Here is a 21,083-nt window from a genome sequence, read left to right as displayed (position 1 = left end):
TGTGCAATAATCATGCTGTCTAATCAGCATCTCGATCTGCCACACCTGTGAGGCGGATGATTCTCTGGGTGAAGGAGAAGAGCTGACTAACACACATTTACAGATTTGTCAACAATTTTTGAGGGAAATCTGCCTTTTGCATGCATAGAAAAAGACTTAGATCTTTGAGTTCAGCTGAAAAATAGGGACAAAAACAAGTGTTTATCATTTTGTTCAGTATAAAAATATATAAAATAAAATAAATGCTAGAAATGTCTCTGAGCTCTGCCTAAACCCCTCACACTCAAAGCGAGTGTGTGGCGAGAGCTGAGGCAGGATTAATGTCCTCATGTCACAGGATTTAATTCAGTCTGCGTTACTGAGGCGGAGACACTTCGCGGCTAAACGTTTTGCGGAGGCCACGCTGAGCAGATGGAGGAAGGGTGAGAACTCTCTCTCTCTCTCTCTCTGTGTTTATAAACACTTAAAGCCCGGCACGTGGCTATAAGAGCGGCGTGTTGACGTGAGGTAGCTGGTGATGGAACTGGAGAGTGATTGCTGTGGTGTTTGTGATCATCATTAAAGCTACGGGAGAGTGGGGTATGTTAATGCACAGCTGCTTGATACGCCAGGGGAAGTTGAAACATGCCTGCTCGACTCATTACTCATTACTGAATTACCTTCTACAGGAGCTCAGGCATACACACGAACACTGAAAAGCTCAAAACACTCCTCACTTCCTTTTTTTTTTTTAATCTGTTTTTGTTACACGACCTGAACTGGAGTCGGATCGGCTGTGAAAAAACATCCGTCTTGAAAGTGACTTGTTTGCAGAACTAAGCCACAGGAAGGAGAAGCGGCACTGCGGAAAATCGGACTTTGGGTTTGACGTTCGCTTATCCATTATAACTATTATTACTTAAAAAGATCCACATACAGTAGACAGAACACATTTGTGTTGCGTGTAGCGATTGTGTTGCGTGTTTTATAAATGTTCTTTCATTATACAACATTAGGTTATTCTGTTATTCTGTACGCCGTGTGCCTACACACTATTGCAGCAAAAACTCGTTTCAAACTATTGGTCAGTCCTGTTTTTGAAAAAAAGTGAAAAAAGTGCAGAAACCATGAGGTGTACAAACTTTCGCCCACAGGTCATTGAAATCGACGCTGCCTGGAGGAAGCCGTCCGCCAAAAGCCGAGTGACCGGGTAACGAGCGGATTATTTTGAGGAACCGCCGAGAAACGGCCCAAAAAACAACCGAGAGGCCGAAGGGGGTGGGGGGTCTGAACGTGATGCAACCACTGGCGTGCTTCACTGTGCAACCAGAAATAAACGTATTATTCTTGTTGTCCGAGAAACGGCACAATGTCAGAAACAATTACACTCGACACCCACGTCAACGTCTGGCGCGCTATCATGCGACAGAGGGAGCGGTAAATACAGACAGGGGTGAGACTCGTCAGAAACGTGAGATTTCTGCTTTGCTTTGAAGCCATGCCGAGTTCCAGAGGGAGCGGCGGAAAGCGAACAGTCAGCATCGAATCCCTCGTTCCGAGCAGAGCTGATGGATTTCACACCCTGGTGCAATAGTGGAGCAATTGGCAGTAATTTGGGTCGTGTTTGCCGGTTCAGCGCTGGAGAGGTCAGTTTGAAGGCGTACGGGAAGTCGTGTGTGAGTAAAGGAACAGGAATCGTTATGTGAATGCACAATTAACACACAGTGATATGGATCACAAAGCTATCAAAAGTGTGTGTGTTGATACAAACGGGTGCCTTCGAGGCAGCGGACACTAGACTCTTCCATTCCAAGTCTTTTGGGCTCAAGGGGCTGGTTTTCCAGGGTTCCATCTGTATATTGGTAGGAAGCTGTAAACCAGTCCTTGGGGGGGGACGGGACCCTGTAAGGTTTAGCACTTCTATTGCAGAGGTGCATGCAATACTTGACTCTTGTGGAACACCGAGCCTTGTGACAGTATTTATCTCCCCCCAGACTCCCTCACGCTAAACCTTTTCCACATTTTGCACTTACAGCACATAAATGGACTCCCGTGACGCACAGTGCTGGAAGTATCATCTCGCCCTCTGACCTTCAGGAAGCTACTTAAAGATTTTGTGACGCTGTTCACATACCGACTCCTTTGTGTTACAATTCCAACGGCAACTTGTTCTAGTGGATGTTGATGTTCAGGGGTTTCGCAGTGACGGCTCAGGGACCTACAGACGTGGTAGTGCAGACGTGGTCACAATAGCACCAGTTAGCACCGCTAGTCTCAAAACGTTGTGATACCGCCTCGTACAATCATAATTATACCAAAACGTATCCTATGACTGAAGTCGATTACCTTTTTGTATAAAAAAACAGGACACTACAATTGCCTGGAGGGAAAAAAAAAAAGAAGAAAAAAGGTGTGAGCGGCGCGATTTCACGTCCTGCTGCAACAGAAGAAAGATGTTGGGGATTTTCTTTTGCGACACTTTCAGGTGTTCCTGCTTATGCTATTTTTTGTTCGTCTCCGAGTGCTTTATTACAGGTCATGTGGACATCTGATGGAAGGAGTCACCAATGTCAGAGCTTCTCTCTTTTCTCTGAGACCTCTATCGATCGATCGATAGATAGAGAACGAGATGACAGTTTGGCGAGTGCATGAGGTTGAAACTCAGAGAAGGCTGTCAGACGCTATCAGACCCAGACGGAGAGACGGCTCCATGGCCTGATGTCTCTCTGCACAGCACCAGGTTCAGATATTAAAAGAGAAGCGTACGAAATTCAAACGCCCCTAATGATGGGGTTTATCTCCGGGGTTTTGTTTGAACGCAGACGCCGTTGAAGTGATTCCTTGCGTCTACTCTCGAAAGATAACGCGAACAATACGATCGTTAAAACACACGGCGCGGAGGAGATAAGAGGCGTCACACTTTTGTTCCTCTTCAAGCGCAGGAAGAAAGCGCCGCTTCCAAATGCGTCACCTGGTGATTCGACTCCAAGACTTCAGAAAACTCTCGACATTTGCATACCGGATCACGATTAGCCGCTTCGTTCTATGACGAGACAAAAACCTGAGCAGTTTTCCGTATTTAACAGGCGCATATTAATAACAGTCAGAACCCCGAAATTTTAATTTACAACATGACTGCTTCATCTAGAACAACTTACATTCATCTTGTTCATACAACACGGCCCTCGGATCAAAAGTCCAATGCCTTTTTAGTGCCTTGGATTTTTGAAGCTTGTTCAGCAAATTTAATGAAGCGTTTCTCGGTCAATAGAATTGAAAAATGTTAAATATTCGAAGGCCAAATTTCCCCTTTTCCGCTTGGTAATCGTTCATGTACCATTCAACTGAGCGTTTGGTTCTCCTCTGATTTGTACCAGGTTGGAGTTTAGAGATTTCTGTTTCCTCTACGCAGGTTTCACGTGACAAACAAATGGCTAAACTCTCCGAGTCGAATAGTTAAAAGAACATTGTATGATCCACATTAGTCCTTTTATAATAACCTCCAACTCTTCTGGGAAGATGTTCCACTAGATTTTGTGGAGATTCGTGTTTATTCAGACACAGATTCAGGTACTGATGTAGGAGGCCGTTTCAATTCCTCATGTTTAACAGGGCTGAGGGTCATGGCTCTATATCAGGCCACTCAAGATCTTCCACCCCATGTAACACAGTGGATGAGTGAATAAATATTGAATAGCGTATGCATTCGGACTGAACTGATCTTCATTTACAGCCCAAACTGAAAGTACAAGTTACTAAACAGAAGAACTCGAACTGAGTTTGAGGGAATGCGGTTTTCAGACGCAGACACAAAGACAGAAATCTCACACTTGTGTACAAAACAATAGAACAAGGCGGTATTTTGTGGGAACAAATTAATAAATAAAAACGTCTTCACGACCCGATGAAACGCAGACACACACATGATTAGGACTGTAGCGATGATTTTTGCTGTATTAGTGAGATAAACGTGGAAGTAGGAAGAGACCCTGGTGAGAGCATAACGTCTGGAGTGTCATCCATGACATTGGCTTTTGGCACACGTGGCTCCTTTGTGCGCACACGACCGTTGCACGTGAGCCCTTCGTATCCTTCATATCCCATATATAACCACACATGTTGATGTTTTCCATCTATTAAATTTCTACTAGTGTTTAATAACACACTATCTGGGGGGAAAAACAAGTATTGGGGCACCCAATTTTTCCAGCCAGATGCGCTTCTTCCCCAAACAATGGAATAGCATGGAATTTGTCCTTTACTTTACCTAAGAGACCCAAACCTGCTTGAACATGATGATGCCCCTTGTGCACAAAGCCAGCACCAAACCTCAAGAGATCTCAAACCCTATTGAACACCTTTGGGATGAACTTAACCCCCAAACGGTCACCCTATTGTCGTGTCCACAAACTTCTGGCCTAATGCGCTTGTTTAATGTAGTATTATTGTGGCACCATCCAGCATTGTTTCTACATCAGTGCTGTGTTCTCCTCATCTCCTTCCTTGCAAACATGCACGCACACGCACACACACAGTTCAAGTTAACACTCTCATTGAATAGTGCTGCTCTATCAGACGCCTCACTGCATTCATCTCAGTTTGTGTGTTTAAAGGGAAGAGTGAACACCACGCAATTATATATGACAGAGAGGAAACGTCTCTGTGCGTGTATGTGTGTGTGTGTGTGTGTGTGTGTGTGTGTCTCGTCGATGGCCCTAGGTGTAAATGTGATACTATTTATTTGGAATGAGACGGGGTGTGTGTGTGGGCCAGAATGTAATCTCTCTCTCTCTCTCTCTCTCTCTCTCTCTCTCTCTCTAACACACACACACAAACTCCTGACTCATGACTGTTATACAACATCAAAGAGGAAAACACAGAGAATGACAAAGTGAGTGACTGAAACACATGGGAAATAAGGCAGAAAGACAAAAAAAGAAAGAGAAAGACAGATACAGACAGGAAGAAAGAAAAAGGGAGAGAGAGACAGACAGGCAGGCAAACGGACAAAAATGCTAAATGAATGACAGGTACAGACAAACAGAAAAAAAAGGGAACATGACATGTTATAGGCGTGGAGGTACGTGTGTCGGGGTGTCTGATTTATAGAAGGTTATAGGCGTGGAGGTACGTGTATCTGATTTATAGAAGGTTATAGGCGTGGAGGTACGTGTATCTGAGTTATAGCATGTTATAGGCGTGGAGGTACGTGTGTCTGATTTATAGCATGTTATAGGCGTGGAGGTACGTGTGTCTGATTTATAGCATGTTATAGGCGTGGAGGTACGTGTGTCTGATTTATAGCATGTTATAGGCGTGGAGGTACGTGTGTCTGATTTATAGCATGTTATACGCGTGGAGGGACGTGTGTCGGGGGTGTCTGATTTATAGCATGTTATAGGCGTGGAGGGACATATGTCTGATTTATAGCATGTTATAGGCGTGGAGGGACATATGTCTGATTTATAGCATGTTATAGGCGTGGAGGGACATATGTCTGATTTATAGCATGTTATAGGCGTGGAGGGACGTGTGTCGGGGGTGTCTGATTTATAGCATGTAATAGGTGATGTTCCTGTGTAATAACAGGCTTTACAGTAGACAGGAACTCATCACAGGTAGGACGTGGAACTGTGTGAAGGTGCTTTTTGTAGTAAACCCGTGTGTGTGTGTATTTGTGTGTGTAGAGTAGAAAAAAATCTCTGCTCACACACCACTGTAGTGATGGTGATGATGAAGGCAGGTGATGAAGTTCACAGTGTTTCTATAGGAACAGTCACTGGTTTAATGATTCTAAACACAGAGCTTTCAATAACGAGGATTTCAGGCACATCCACCATTCCAGCTGTGATCTGTGACTCTCCATTGCATCATATTAACCCAAATAACTGGAGCTCTCTCTCTGTGTGTGTGTGTGTGTGTGTGTGTGAGAGAGAAGAAAGAGAGAAAGAGAGCGAGATAGGTATACAGAGAATGAGAGAGAGCAAGAATAAGTGATGGAGAGAGCGAGCAAAAGAGAGCGCATAAGCAATAGAGAAAGAGAAAGAGAGCAAAAAAGAGGGGGAGAGTGTGAGAAAGAGAGAAAAGGAAAGCATGATCGATAGAGAATAAGAGAGCAAAGGTGATGGAGAGAAAGAGAGAAAGCATGGAAGAGAGCAACAGAAAGAGAGAAAGAGATTGATGGCGTGAGGAATAGAGAGAAAGGAGGAAGGCTGGTGGACAGAGTTCAGCTGCCCCCTGTGGTTAAAAACTCTGCATGTGTTTGCAGTAGTGCCTCTGAATTATCTAATGTACTGGAGACAACACACACACACACACACACACACACACACACACACACACACACAGAGACCTAATTAGAGTGTAAATCCTGCCTGCGCTGCAGAAATCCATCATTGGCGAGGTCACTGCGCTCAGTTCTGTACACAGATAAACACACACTCTCCATAACCTCACTCTCTATAGTTAATGAGGCTTTGGGTGAAAAGTAATTTGTTCCCGTCTCTCACACACACACACACACACACACACACACACACACACGCGCATCCAACAATCCCTGTATGTGTGTGTGGATACATGTGAGGTTGGTCCTCATGCCAAATTCAATATCAGCAGTAGAGATGTGTGTCCTCAGCGCTCTTACACCTGGGCTACGCTTTCTCCAAAACACACACACACACACACACACACACACACACACACACACACACAGAAAGAAGAAGGGAGTAAGAAGAAAATAAAGAGAAATCCTCCAGAAACAGATGAACAAAGGCCTGTGTGTAAGCAGCACTTTGAGTGAAACATGTTCTAACAGAAGGTGTGTGTGTGTTTGTGTGTGTGTGTGTGTGTGTGTGTGTGTGTGTGTGTGTGTGTGTGTGTGTGTGTGAGAGCTCAAGAAGTGGACTGATAGAAAAGTTTGTGTGAAAATGAAACCAAAAAACAGTGAACATGATCCAGACATTTTTGTTGAAGTGGGTGGGCGGGGCATATGGTGCCTCACCTGTCAATCACAGTGACACCAGCCAATCACAATGAGTGTGAGACACTGAGGGTGAAAGTGAGAAGAAAACCACATGCTGATCTTGTGTGTGTGAGAGATAAAGATGCAGAGTGAACTGGACGTGTGCGGTGTGAGAGAGGAACCGGGTGATGGATGACCCTGTGGATGTTCTTATTCTGTAATGGAGGTGTGGAGGAAGATCTGATCCCTCTCTATTTTTCTCTCTTTCTCTCCATCTCTCCCTATTTCTCTCTTTCTCCCTCCCTTTCTGCTTCCACTGTCCCCCCCTCTCTTTTCATCTCTCTCTCTCTCTCTCTCTCTCTCTTCTTGGAATGGAGAGAGATCTCCTGAGTCAGCAGCAGCACTAGAAAGAGACTACATTTAATTTCAATTCATTATTTTCTTCCCCATATTGATATTTTTTTTACATTATTAGAATGTTTTCATTTCATCTTGTTTATTTGATTGTTATTTCACTGCAGACATTTTTACGCTATTTTATTGTGTATATTACTTTTCTTTATTCTACCCAAAAAAAATTCGCCTTGACCTGCTTCTCTGGTTTACCACTGGATCAGGCTTCTGAATTCAACCCAAATAAACTCTTTCAAACACGTCGTTCACGCGCGCTACGTTAAACTACATTTACGCTAGCTTGATTTCCTTATTCGTACGTGTCGGGTAACAAAATGCCCCTCTGGCTATTGCCGATTCGACCGTTGGCCCATGAGAAGCAGATCTTCATGAAACCGGCTTTGTGCACAGGGGGCATTGTGATGCTGGAACAGGTTTGCATCTCCTAGTAGTGAAAGAATAATGTCATGCTGCCACCCCACGGAGACGTCTTGCGTGACCCCAGTTTGGTGGCAATGGTTTGGAGAAGAGGTTTCAACGGCTGGGTGTCCCAATACTTTTGGCCAGCCAATATAAAGACATCATCGACCAGTCATGAGTTTTGTTTTTTTTTAAGGTTTGATGCCACCGTACGGCATGTGTGTGTGTGTGTGTGTGTGTGTTCTGATCTTTGGTGTAGAGAAAGAAAACCCCCACTGAAACAGAAGCGTTTTTGCGTTTCCCACCCGAGAGACTCGGTGCAGACTCGGTGCATCCGTGCCTGTGACAGCAAATGAGCTGAGGGGGTTGGAAACGGAGAGGAACGCGAGCTTGTGCTGCTTCTCTAATGTCGCGTTAAGCAGCGAGAGGAACCGACGAAACCAAATGCAACACGAGAGGAAAAATCTGTTTCTCTGGCTGTAGAATCAGGACCTGTTTACGCTACAAGCATAATGATGAAAGTGTCTTTCAAAAGGCGAACGCCATATTAATGACTTTCGACCCCCCCACACACAAAAAAACGAAAAGGTTAAAAAAAAAAGCAAAGGTTTCTCCGGGGGAAGGTGGAAAAGTCGCTGGCTAACGACGAGGCACGTCACGTCTGAGCGACGTCTCGCATGGCAGCTGTCACGCGGCGTTAGCAGAGGCTGACTCGCTCCGTATTGCTCTGAATAATTCACGCCCCCCACAGGACTTTTTTTCTTCTTTTTGTCCCTCTTTTTTTTTTTGATGCGGTTCGAGTTACGTGGGCGCTGCGGAGGAGGAGGGGGGACCGGATTTTAGGATGCGCTAAAAAAGAATGCCGTTTGGAGTTCGGATTGGGGTTACGGTGGCCTCGAAAACCTGGGGAAGAAAAAAGAAACCCAAAAATGGGTTGCCAAAATGGAGAAAATGCTGTTGCTCCTATTCCTCATGTCAGATCTTTTTAAGCTCGAGCATGGAGATGGGGAGCTTCTATTACATGCCATCTTCAGCTCTCTCTCGAAGGTTAAGTCTGGGTTTTAGCTCGGCTACTTAAAGACCTCCTCAATTCCGACTAGTAGCCTCCTGTTGTACGAAGCCGCCGCCACCATGTTTCACTATAGGGATGATATCACCGGTTGTTCATAGAAGTCATTGAACTTCACTAATGCTGCTTTCTATTGGGTTCAGGTCAGAAGCCTGGGATGGCCATAGCAGGACCTTGATTGGATGCCCTTATCTTTAGTCTTCTCCTTCTCCTCTTAGCTTCTGCTCACTGATCTCTTAAACAACAAAAAACCCTCAAGGTTTTCCTGACTACTCTCTTAACCTTTAACTGCGATTCCTGAGGAACCCCCATCAATTATCCATCAGGTACGAGAGCTACACAGAGCTGTACGTTTCATTCAGACACGCTGTGCCGTTTCGAGCCGAGCTGCACACCTTCAAAGGCGTCCCCCGGTGCTGAGGTCAGAAAGGAAAATCTTGTTTCTTTCCCATTTTATTCATCGGCGAACCGCAAAGTTGCTGGACGTAACTTCTTCAAAGTGACTGCTGACCTCAATGTGGCTTCCATCTCCAGTCTCTCTCTCTCTTTTTTGTGTGTTTTTTTTTTTCACAATGCTACACTTTTTTTTTTTTTTTTTTACACCATCGATCCGACAGCGCTAACTTAACGTCTTTAAGTGAGTTGAAAACCCAAGTGTGAATTTTTGCGTACCATTACACCCGTTTGAGAACTTCCGTCAAGCACAAACCTCGTTGTCACGTGACCTCGTTCATCAGATCTTATTCGCCGGATCTGACTCTTGTGGAAACGTTTCGACTTTAGAACCGGATGTTTCGCTGCAGAAATCTGATCGAGGAGCTTTGAAGATGTCATTATGAGTGGAGGTTTTGCTGGTAAAAGAAGGGGCACGGACCAAATGGTTGCTGATTACAGCGTGTCCACTAGAAGATGAATACAGCAGGAGATACCGACAGCCCTAATGCGGGTATTGTGTGTCTCAGGATTTCCGGTCTATTCTGTACACTGCATGCGAGCTCTAACTGGAAGTAAGGCCATGGTGTGTGTGTGTGTGTGTGTGTGTGTGTGTGTGTGCGCACAAGTGTGTGTGTGTACAGTTCCAATCCTGCTATAATTAACTTCTGTAACTGGATTAATCCCCCTCTCTCGCGCAGATGCACTCGCACCGTGGGTTTGTGACGGATCATCAGCTGCAGCCGGCGAGGGACAGCGGGACCACCGATGGAAGGCAAATCAAATTAAATCCAAATACGAACGAACATGCGGACAATGCTGGAACAGTCTCTTTCATTGGAAACACAAAAAAAAAAAGCTCAAAAAGAGCTGTTTTCCCCTAAAGCTGCTGGGGATAAATTATCACTTATTCCATATTCACTAATCACCACTTTCCTCTTGATCAAATGGCCTCAAAGTAAAGAATCCCCCCAGAGAAGGGCAGTTGTGGTCTGGGCTGGAATTCGCCCCTTCAAGTGGCTAATTAGATCCCCTTTAAACTTCCCTTATCACATCCAGGAAAACGGAGCGAGGAAGATTACTGAATGCCAAAAAAAAGCCATAGAGGCTGAAGAAAAGCAAACTAGTGAGCAAGACACAGTGCTTCTGTTGCTGGATTAAGACAGATAGAGCTGCAGCCGCTGGATTGAGGCAGTAGTAACAGATCCAGATAGAGCTGCGGGCGATGGATCGAGGCAGTAGTAAAAGACCCAGATAGAGCTGCGGGCGATGGATCGAGGCAGTAGTAACAGACCCAGATAGAGCTGCGGGCGATGGATCGAGGCAGTAGTAACAGACCCAGATAGAGCTGCGGGCGATGGATCGAGGCAGTAGTAACAGACCCAGATAGAGCTGCGGGTGTGAATTGAGGCAGTAGTAACAGATCCAGATAGGGCTGCGGGCGATGGATCAAGGCAGTAGTAACAGATTCAGATAAAGCTGCGGGCGATGGATCGAGGCAGTAGTAACAGATCCAGATAAAGCTGCGGGCGATAGATCAAGGCAGTAGTGACAGATTCAGATAGAGCTGCAGGTGATGGATCGAGGCAGTAGTAAAAGATCCAGATAGAGCTGCAGGTGATGGATCGAGGCAGTAGTAACAGATCCAGATAGAGCTGCAGGTGATGGATCGAGGCAGTAGTAACAGATTCAGATAGAGCTGCAGGTGATGGATCGAGGCAGTAGTAACAGATTCAGATAGAGCTGCAGGTGATGGATCGAGGCAGTAGTAACAGATTCAGATAGAGCTGCAGGTGATGGATCGAGGCAGTAGTAACAGATCCAGATAGAGCTGCAGGTGATGGATCGAGGCAGTAGTAACAGATCCAGATAGAGCTGCAGGTGATGGATCGAGGCAGTAGTAACAGATTCAGATAGAGCTGCAGGTGATGGATCGAGGCAGTAGTAACAGATCCAGATAGAGCTGCAGGTGATGGATCGAGGCAGTAGTAACAGATTCAGATAGAGCTGCAGGTGATGGATCGAGGCAGTAGTAACAGATCCAGATAAAGCTGCGGGCGATAGATCAAGGCAGTAGTGACAGATTCAGATAGAGCTGCAGGTGATGGATCGAGGCAGTAGTAAAAGATCCAGATAGAGCTGCAGGTGATGGATCGAGGCAGTAGTAACAGATTCAGATAGAGCTGCAGGTGATGGATCGAGGCAGTAGTAACAGATCCAGATAGAGCTGCAGGTGATGGATCGAGGCAGTAGTAACAGATTCAGATAGAGCTACAAGGTGTAAATGGAGGCAGTAGTAACAGATCCAGATAGAGCTGCGAGCGATGGTTAAACTGGATAAAGTAGTAGCAGATCGGTGTGGTCGCTGTGTAATTAGCGAGCGACTGACGCAGCAGAAGCAGAGCTGTAATAAGCAGTAATGTATTGCTGCGCTGCATTCACTCTAACCAAGACAAACAGAGTGTGTGTGTGTGCGTGCGTGCGTGTGCATGCGTGCACGTGTGTGTGGATGGATGAGAATGTGGGCACAAAAAATGTTTGCCCAAACACAGCCTCGAAGAGCAAAAGACCCCCACAATGACATTATTTTTCAATCCACACACACACACACACCTCTCTCACTGTGTCCTCACACACCCTATATTTTCTCCTCTCTAGCGCAGGTCTAAGGTTTGTGTCTCTCTCAAGGACAGACGCTGTCTTTGTGCTGTCACTCTGACGTCTCTGGAGAGAGAGAAGCCCAGATACTGATATACACTCACTACACAACTCAACCATGACTTAAACACACACACCATTAAACACTTCTCTAACAGCACTTTTGTAACAACAACAAAAAAAATCTCTCTCAATATCATTTCATAGAGAAGATTCACCATGACATATGCATGTGAATCTTTCTGAACATTTCATTCCACTTGTAGTCTCAATTTCCTGTTACAATAACCTCCACTCTTCTGGGAAGATGTTCCACTAGATCAGAGGTGGGAGGTACGTAGATTCTTCTGGTCTCAGTATTTTACTATACTATATTTCTCCATGTCCATGTTGATTAGTGTATTAAAAACAAAGTATTGTTATATAATAGATTTTGTGGAGATCTTCATCTTCAATGCTGGAACGGGTTTGGATCTCCTAGGTCGTATGAAGGGACAAGGAATCACAAAAGAAAGAGCGAACACACAAGAATAAAAAGATACACACACACACACACACACACACACACACACACACGGCTTAAACAGATGGCTCTAATAATTGCACATCAACATGCATTTCTCCTCAGACGATCCTCCAAATCCATAACTGCGTTAAAATTCTGGAAGGTACATTCAGTCTTAGGATGCAATTGATATGTAATCACTAACAATCAAACCTGCATTACGATACATATGGCATAACGCGAATAATGACAATGAGTTGGAGAAGTACGTGATGTATAACAGGAAGGCATGTAGAACCAGTCCAGCATGTGTCTATAATGGAGAAAGAGAGATGGCAGTAATCAGGAGGAACAGACGTCTAGACGCACTCGAAATACAAGTCCATCAGAGCCAGAACAGACTCCGCGAACAGACGCGAACCCGGAGTACACAAACTCCGTTTGAAAAGGTCAGCGTGCGGAAGCCGGCGGTGTTGTCGGATCAGTGGGAGTTCGGGTTGCGATGATTAAAATCATGCGAATGGATGCGTCAGAGCCGATCCTCTGACAGGAGCTAATTGAAGCCGATGCTTTAATGCGTTCTAATGGAGTCGGGATGTTAAATCTTTGAAAGCTGTCATGCCGAAATCATCAAGGACAAAAAGCTCTGACTTTATCGCACTTTCACGAGATATTGCAACGCGGCGAAGGAGGGAAGAGGAGGGGGGAAAAACTGGGGCTTGAGATCGAATTTACAGGTGAGTAGAAAGCAAAAGGAAGAAAAAAAAAAAAAAAAAAAGAAGAGAAGAGAGAGTGTTTAAGATTTTCTGTTTCAGCCTCTGAGCTACTGAGGTTTAATGAGAGCTCTGGAGATCTCGGGCAGTCACGCGGTGCTCGTGTCTTCCTGATCTCGCTTCGCTGATGCCACTCCGCCATGCATTTTTTAAGCAGGTCCACCAGCGAAATAATCATGAGTCCACCAAGAACCTGCAATCAGGCCTTGAGATACTCAGGGCAAAGGAGGAGCACGCTTCATTCTTCTTATTAATATAAAAGGTCTGGGCAGGTTTTTGTGTAAAGGAAAAACAAATGATGAAATAATTCAGTTTAATCAGCAGCTTCTCTCTAAAAAACTTCAAATGGATTGCTACGTGAGAGACATACTTTAACATACTCATATCGTATCCGCTTTTATAATGAGATAGCAATAAATATTATTAAAAATGGCATTATGATAGTAATAATATATAGACGATATATTGCTAAATAAAATACCGCGCATTTGTCTGTATGGTGGAGAACAACAACCCAATCCAGCACTAGGAGGCGCCAAAAATACATTTCAAACCGTAATAAAATCTCCACAAAAACCTCCCCCTGCAGTGCCCCACTCCATGTTCTACAAGATTTTGTGTTTGTTACTCATATTATTTATCATTCGCTCACACGGCTCCAGAGTGGACCCCTATCTAAGAGGAGAGCGCCAATCCAGTTCCCCGTTACGATTGGATACTAGATTTCGAAAAATCGCAAACACAAATCTACTCAAAGCCCTTCTAATCCCCGAGCGTGTTCCTGTAAATAAAACCTTCTGTCGTCGTTATTAATCATACGGATTTCACAAAAATTTGAAATCCATTTATTTTAGAGCCATGGGCTAATTGAGGCCGCATTTTGTTTTACACACATTACACCACAATAATTAATCAAATAAAATATTACACTGACAGTTTTATGTCTTTGGTTCAGACAGACAGCAAATCATCAATTTACTCAAGTGCCTTCTTTGCATGGCCCCTTTCACAAACAAGGGTCTCTGTAGTGTTGCGATACGTCACGGTCGCTTGTGACACGCATTAACCGATATGCCGATGCACTAATTTAAATCAGTGAATTGTACTTTCCCTAATTAGTATAATGTCTAACCGTAAACTTCTCCACGTAGCTGGATATGGCTGCAGTCTTGGACGACCGGAGTCTGTGTTTTGCTTGGGGCCGGGATATCGAATGCATTTTCATCCTTTTGTTGTGGACTGATGGAATAAAAGATTTCCGCCTGGGCCTGGTGTAGAATACCGAAGTGAGGTGTGCTGAAGAAATCCTCTTAATGCCCCCCCCTTAAGGATAAGACGTATTACACTGTGGTATTCGTTACTCAAGAGCAGGATTTTGTGAAGCTGTTTGAAGCAATGAAATTCATGCTTTTGAATTCACGCCGGCGACGAAGCCGACGAGCGAAAACACAATGGCTGCAGACACACAAGCCGCGAGTTCTCTTCTTCTCGGCCCACGTGCTTCGGCGTCCGCGCCGTGAATGGAGTCGATGTCTGAAATAATCAAAACACTCAGCCTTTCATGAGGCTCGGTGTCCAATCTTTTCATCCTGCACCACATCTTGAGAGAAGGAGGCAGACTCGTGGTGACGGCTTTTCTGTCGAAGTGCCAGAAAGGAATAGAAAGGAAACGTCACGCCTGCGCTGCGTCAGGGCTGAAAAAGTGCTCTTGCGTCAGGAAGGAAATCGGTATGCCATGGAGGACTCAAAAGGAGCTGGGGAGGTTTAGCTAGGAGAACATGCTAGGAGAACATGTGGAGGCAGGATGGTTGGGGCTTGCTACAAGGCATGCGAGCAAAGTTCCTCCTCGCCGATTAGATATTTTCCGCTTTGGCGTAAAGTATTACATTTGGACAACACCCCGTGTGGACTGCTCATCAGCCAGTGAAGCATGGTGGTGGTTGATTCTCTGCCTACAGACTCTACAAGACACTATAAACATCACTGGATTCTCAAGAGAGGCGTCAGTGAACCGTCCTGGCACTAAAACGAATGAAGAGTGCACCTCTTATTCCTCAGTGCACCGACCACATGAAATGTGTGTGTGAGAAGCACTTGAAGCAAAAGCGCCTCCGATATGCACAAGCCTTTGTGAAGCGGAGCGTGGAGATTGCCTCGATGCAGAGGCCATGTGCAAATGCGCAGCAGGAAAAAATCAGCCATGTGGCAACAGTCTTTGGCATGCGCTGAAGATAAACGTGCTTGCTTTTTTTTTTTTTTTTTTATTCTTGCCATGAAAGGGTTTTGTTGGAGAGGTCACATCATCGCGCCCTCTGTCTCTTGTTCTTCCTCTCGATCACTCAAACTTCGTCCAGAACTTTTTCCCAGTCATCGTTTCCTACTGTAGCTCTGCCTGTCAAGATCTACTCTTTGTTTCACCTTATTCTTCTCTCACTCTCTCCGTGGCTTCCTATTACGAGAGGCGCAGCAGGACAGACGTCCCGCTGGGATTGCGAGAGGGCTTTTTCCTCTCCTCCTCCCAATTTCACACACACACACACACACACACACACACACACACACACACACACACACACACACACACACACACACAGCATCTACATGTCTCGGTTACAGCATGCAGGAATGAAGAGGTGCAAGAATTTAGCATGCTGGTGGATCGATGCTGGACTTGAAGGAAAAGAGGATGGGGCTGCAGATTTTTTTTTTCTTCTCGAGAAATTGTAGATCTCGCTCTCTTGCACAGCAGGCAGGCAGGCAGCAATTTCATTTCATAGAGATAAAAGAAAGTACTATGGATGGCGTGGCATGTCGTCAGACATTTTTGATGCAAAGAGAGGAAAAGGACGCACTACAGAGAGAGCGTGATTCGACCACGATGTTACTTCACACGAGTTAAATATTTATTATTCATTCATTTAAATGTGAGTTTGTTGGTTTGGAATTTCTACTCGGCAAATGACTAAGCCTGTAGGACGTTCATGCCTGTGACTTCATCAGGACGGATGCTTCAGTATACAGTAATTGGTATTAAGAAGTAGTATGGAGCGTGTGCATTTCTGGGATGGAGAAATGGAGCCCCCTTGTGGTGGGAAAGGATAACGTGTTACTAAATTAGGCTAAAGCTCGAAGATCTTAAATATTCGCAAAATACTACATGCGACTGAGGTGCTCCTCCAACCACAAGTGCAGCAGTGAAATTTTTCAGATGAGAAGCAGCTGCACGGCGAGAACAATCAGTTTCCCTCTTTTGAACAAAGAGTCCTGACTGTTTAATCCCAGTGCTGCTGTGCAAATTGAGGTTTTCTTAAGTTCCTGTCACTGGACCTGGAGGACCTGGTCTGCTTTGAACCCTCAGGTTCTCAAGGTTGAGATCTGGCATCTTGTGAGGGAAGAAACCTGAAGAAAACCACACCCGCCAGGAAAAGACCTCTTTACTGATGCACAGTAATGAACAACTGGAGGCAAATCTTTCACTTCTGAGCAATTCCTTTCCTTCTCCACACTTTTCTCTTCCCATCACTCTGGACCAAACGGCTCTCCTATTCGCCTATAGGATCTTTTCTGGAAAGTGTTTATTTTAGCAGGTATTCCTGCTTTTCCAGCTCACTAAATGCAGCAGTGAGCTGCAACATCCTAGAGGATATTCTTCTTCCATTTTTCGTTTCCACCAGAAAAGAAAAAAAAAAAAAAAAAAACATTCTTCTGGAATCTCAGTTGTTTATCATGTTCTTGTAAGCCTGTCGCTGTATCGGAGCTCAGCTGAGCATTCTCTCGAGTGGAAAATCTCATCGCCTTCATGTTAGTTCTTACAACCGCAGCGATGTTTCAATATAATTTCATTAGCACGCTTTGTATGAATATGCTTATAAAAATATCTTTAACCAGAAGCAAAAAAATTGTAATCAGCCAGAAAATCTGTAGCGACGACGTTGTGTCCCGTTTTTTTCAGAATCAGAGCGGCATAGTGGATAATCAGACCGAGGTATTTCTACGACTGAAAGAGTTTGGAAGAGTGTTGGTCTCATTTGTAGTCTTGATACAGCAAATTATATTTGGACCAGCAAAAGCAGGAACTACACCACCAAGGCGCATTTCAATGAGCTTTAGAGGCAGCGTTACATGGCCAGGGGATAATTAAGACCTGTTTAAAAATGATTTGAGACCTAAAACAGTGAAAATCGAGACTCTATAGAAGGCTTTGCTGAAACCCTGTCCAAGAAGATATGCTTTACATGGGTGCATTTACATTTGAACACATTTTCCTCACCTCACCCAAATCTGAATCGGACTTTACTTACACCCTTGTGGCTAAACGAGCACAAATCTCCACAAAATCTAGTGGAACATCTTCCCAGAAGAGTGAAGGTTATTCTAAAAGCAAATAGAAGGGGATGTTCAGATGGATTCACATTGTCAGATGTCCCCAAAGTTTGTTCATAAAGTCAGACAAGTCAAAAAAAAAAAAGACGAAGAGCTAAATTGAGTCAACAGACCTATTGGCCCGTCAGCTCCTTTAGAAACGAACGAGGTCCAGATTTTCTAAAGTAGCTGACGGGCCAAAAGGTCTGTTGACTCTCTGTTGGGTTTACCAGCTCTTGGACTTTCTATTAAGAGTTAAAAGCAACAGAATCTGAATTCTTCAGCGAATCCAACACTACCATTCTGCACTAAACAGAAGACAATGTACTGCAGGGTTCGTCTTGTCGTCAGAGGCGTTGTCGCCTCATCGGCACAAAAACAAGAGTCCGTTTTACAAGCCCAAGTGTCTGGTGCAGATTTTATTTATTTTTTTACTCCTGAACTGTGTGCACAATGAAGCCATGTCCTGGCTCAGTGCCTCGGCTGTCTAACAAGAAACAAACTGCGAGGTCTTTGATGAGACGTCCGCCCCTTTGAAATGAGCTGCTTGGCACCGATTCTCTTTTTCCTCTCTATTAAAGTCGGTCGTTCCCAGATACAAAGTCCTGGACCTTCGTGTTTTTTTTATTTTTACATTTAAAACACTTTTGCATCACGATGGGGTTCTATAATTTTCTACCAAAACATGGCAACCACCTACCTGTGATTTACAAGCCTGCCATCACCCTGTACGTCTCCAAAGTCCAAATAATCAAGCTTAGCAACCCACAACAAAAATCCTATAAACAGCCTGCAGAAGTGACCATTCATGTGTAAAGGCGAAATGAAAGGCTCCTGCTTGTGCTCCTGAATCTCGAGTTTGTTTTAGCATCGAGCTTCACTGACAAAGTGGACGTGAGAGCTCTTGGAGCGACCCCCTGTTATTTGCTCCTCGGGTTTGAAGAGCTCGGCTTTGGAAATGCATTTAAAACACTTCTCCTCTAAGCCCCACTTATCCTCAGCCGCTCCTGGCACGATGTCCACGAATTTTGGCTAAAGGTTGGGCTGGCAATATGGTCCCTAACAAAGTGTTTCCCATGTGGTGCTAATTAGGAGCGCTGTTCACTCGGGGGATTTCTGAAAACCCTAGCCAAGGTGCTGCGGAGCCAGGCGAGGACATCGGTTAGATCATGCACGAGACGCTGAAATGTTCCATTCAGGGTAGATAATGGGCATTCGGGATTAAGCGACGTGGCGGGGTGGGAGTCAGCACCTCTCCTGCGAGAGAGGGAATGAGATCGGGTCCGGGCAGTGATGAGAGCGAGGGGTCGGATCGGCAAAGTTCAAACAAACACAACGTTCCCTTCAAACCGTTTTCAGTGGCACAATTCACTTCAGAATGTTTGCTGCTTATTTATTATACGGTACACTATACGGAAAAACATTTGTGGACACCTCATTGTGAACATCCCATTCCACAGTTCTTGCCAATTTGCTGTTATAATAACCTTCACACATTCCGGGAAGATGTTCCACCAGATTTTATAGAGATTTACACTCATTCAGCCACAGGAATATCAGTGAAGTCAGTATTGATGTCGGTGAGATGAGGAGCCCTGGAGCGCCGTTCCAATTCATCCCTAAGACGTTCAGTAAGTTGGAGGTCAGTGCTCTATCGCATTAGATCTTCCACTCACTTCCAATCCATTTAAAGCATATCTTTAGGGAGCTGGTTTTGTGCACAGGGGCATCGTCATGCTTTATATGGTTCTCACTCTCTGACCATTGAGGACTATTTTCATGCCAAGTGTCTTTACTTCCTCAGTATAAAACCTGCAGTTTGAACAACAAAAAAAAAAAAAGTCCAAATTTGTGGAGCGACTGAATATTTTTCTTAACTATTGATGTACCCGTGGACACGATTCTACAGCAGACAGAAAGGTCTTAAACCTGAAGGTGCTGCAGAGGTTGTAACGCGTTATTAGCATTCGGCAGTCAGACGCTACGAAGTTGTTCAGAAGTTCAGAGGCCGAGCGTTATCGTTCTCCCTCTCATTATCTTGACTTATTTGGATCGTCGCGTTCGACTCGCATCATTAGCCTCTCCTCGGGGAAGCTGCAAAGAGGCTTCAAAGGGGGGCGACTCTTTATACTAATCGCTTGGTAAGAGTAAAAAAATGCGCGATAATAGTGAACAGAACTGAACCTAGCGGGAAACCTCCTGGATCATCCCGGTTTCCTTTCATGCGCAAAATGAGGAGGAAACCTGGTTTAGCAGACCGCTGACATCTCCTGCGAGGATGCTAAAATATAAACAACACACACGCTCGTTCGTGTGAATGTCCTGCAAAACCTAATATTCATTAAACTCAATACATGCAGGAGAGGGACCAGGGTCAAGAGGAAGCTGAGGAATGCGAGGAAAAGGAGCTCTGTGTGCCGTCCTGCTATTAAATCCGTCCTGTTATTAAGGTCCACACTCACGAAGTGCTCATCATGGCTCAATGCCTTTAGAAGGGTTTTTTATTGATTTTCTTCGATCTGGGAGTTTGATTGTTTTTTGTTGAACTGTAGTTTCTCAGTATGAATAGAGTGCAGATGGTTTATTTACAGTGCAACATCCTAAAATTAACACCGGCACTGGCCATAAACACGTGGTTTTATCGAGGCAAGAAATCCTGCGCTGCATCGTTCCAAATCGAGAAGTTGGTCAGTGGCGGGTCAGCGGCGGGTCGACGTGAAACATGGGGGGCACGAGGTAAATCCAGAATTATTCATCTGCCAAAGCACGGCTAAGCCACAGGGGCCGTGCAAGCGAGTGAGCGAGAGAGAGAGAGAGAGAGAGAGAGAGAGAGAGAGAGAGAGAGAGAGAGAGAGAGAGCGAGCGAGAGGATGAAGGTGAAAACGACAGGCTAGAGATCGCTCGGCTTTTCGCTTTCAGCCCCTCGCACAAAAAAACTCTCTCACGCTTCATTCATCAGAAGACGTGACGGACGAGAGTTATTAAAGAACATCGCACCTCGCGAGAGAAAGAGAGAAGAAGACTAATACGTCTTCAGTCCTCTTGCACTACTTATCTGGAGCATTAGGACAACAACAAGACAACACATCAACAAGATCTTTATAATACATTCTAATTCACAGCCTGGTCTTAGAGAAAGAGAAAGAGAGGAAGAGACAGAGAGAGAGAGAGAGAGAGAGAGAGAGAGAGGAATGAAAGACTCCAGGATGTGCTCTTACATGAGAATAATCAATGACAGGTTGGTGTGATGTAACAGAACGATTGTTAGCTACATTAGACTCCTTGAGCTCGGCTACGTGTTGAATGGAAGAGCGGCGTCTCCTCAGATAGAGCCGGAGACGATCTCGACACCCTGCATGCTAATTCCCTGTTCTTCGAAAAAAACACAGACAAATAAGAGCGAGATGGTGTGATTTATGAACGTGTGAGTCCGGCTGTGTTGAAGAGGGGGAAAAAAAAAACTCATCTAAATTCTAATACACGTCTTTTTTCTGACCTCCACTGCAGCGAGGAGCAAGTTAAATACCC

The 21,083-nt window shown here is 44.8% G+C and overlaps 1 protein-coding gene across 6 annotated transcripts in view; it reads right to left on the bottom strand.

Annotated features, from left to right (window-relative positions):
- Positions 1-21,083, bottom strand: part of arvcfb (ARVCF delta catenin family member b) — a 111,209-nt gene that overhangs the window by 78,963 nt on the left and 11,163 nt on the right. The gene's annotated exons all lie outside the window — the stretch shown is intronic.

The sequence above is a fragment of the Silurus meridionalis genome, chromosome 27 (assembly GCF_014805685.1).
Source record: "Silurus meridionalis isolate SWU-2019-XX chromosome 27, ASM1480568v1, whole genome shotgun sequence".
In the NCBI taxonomy this organism is placed as follows: Eukaryota; Metazoa; Chordata; class Actinopteri; order Siluriformes; family Siluridae; genus Silurus; species Silurus meridionalis.
Note: the sequence above shows the minus strand (reverse complement) of the source record. Positions and strands in the feature narration are given on the sequence as shown.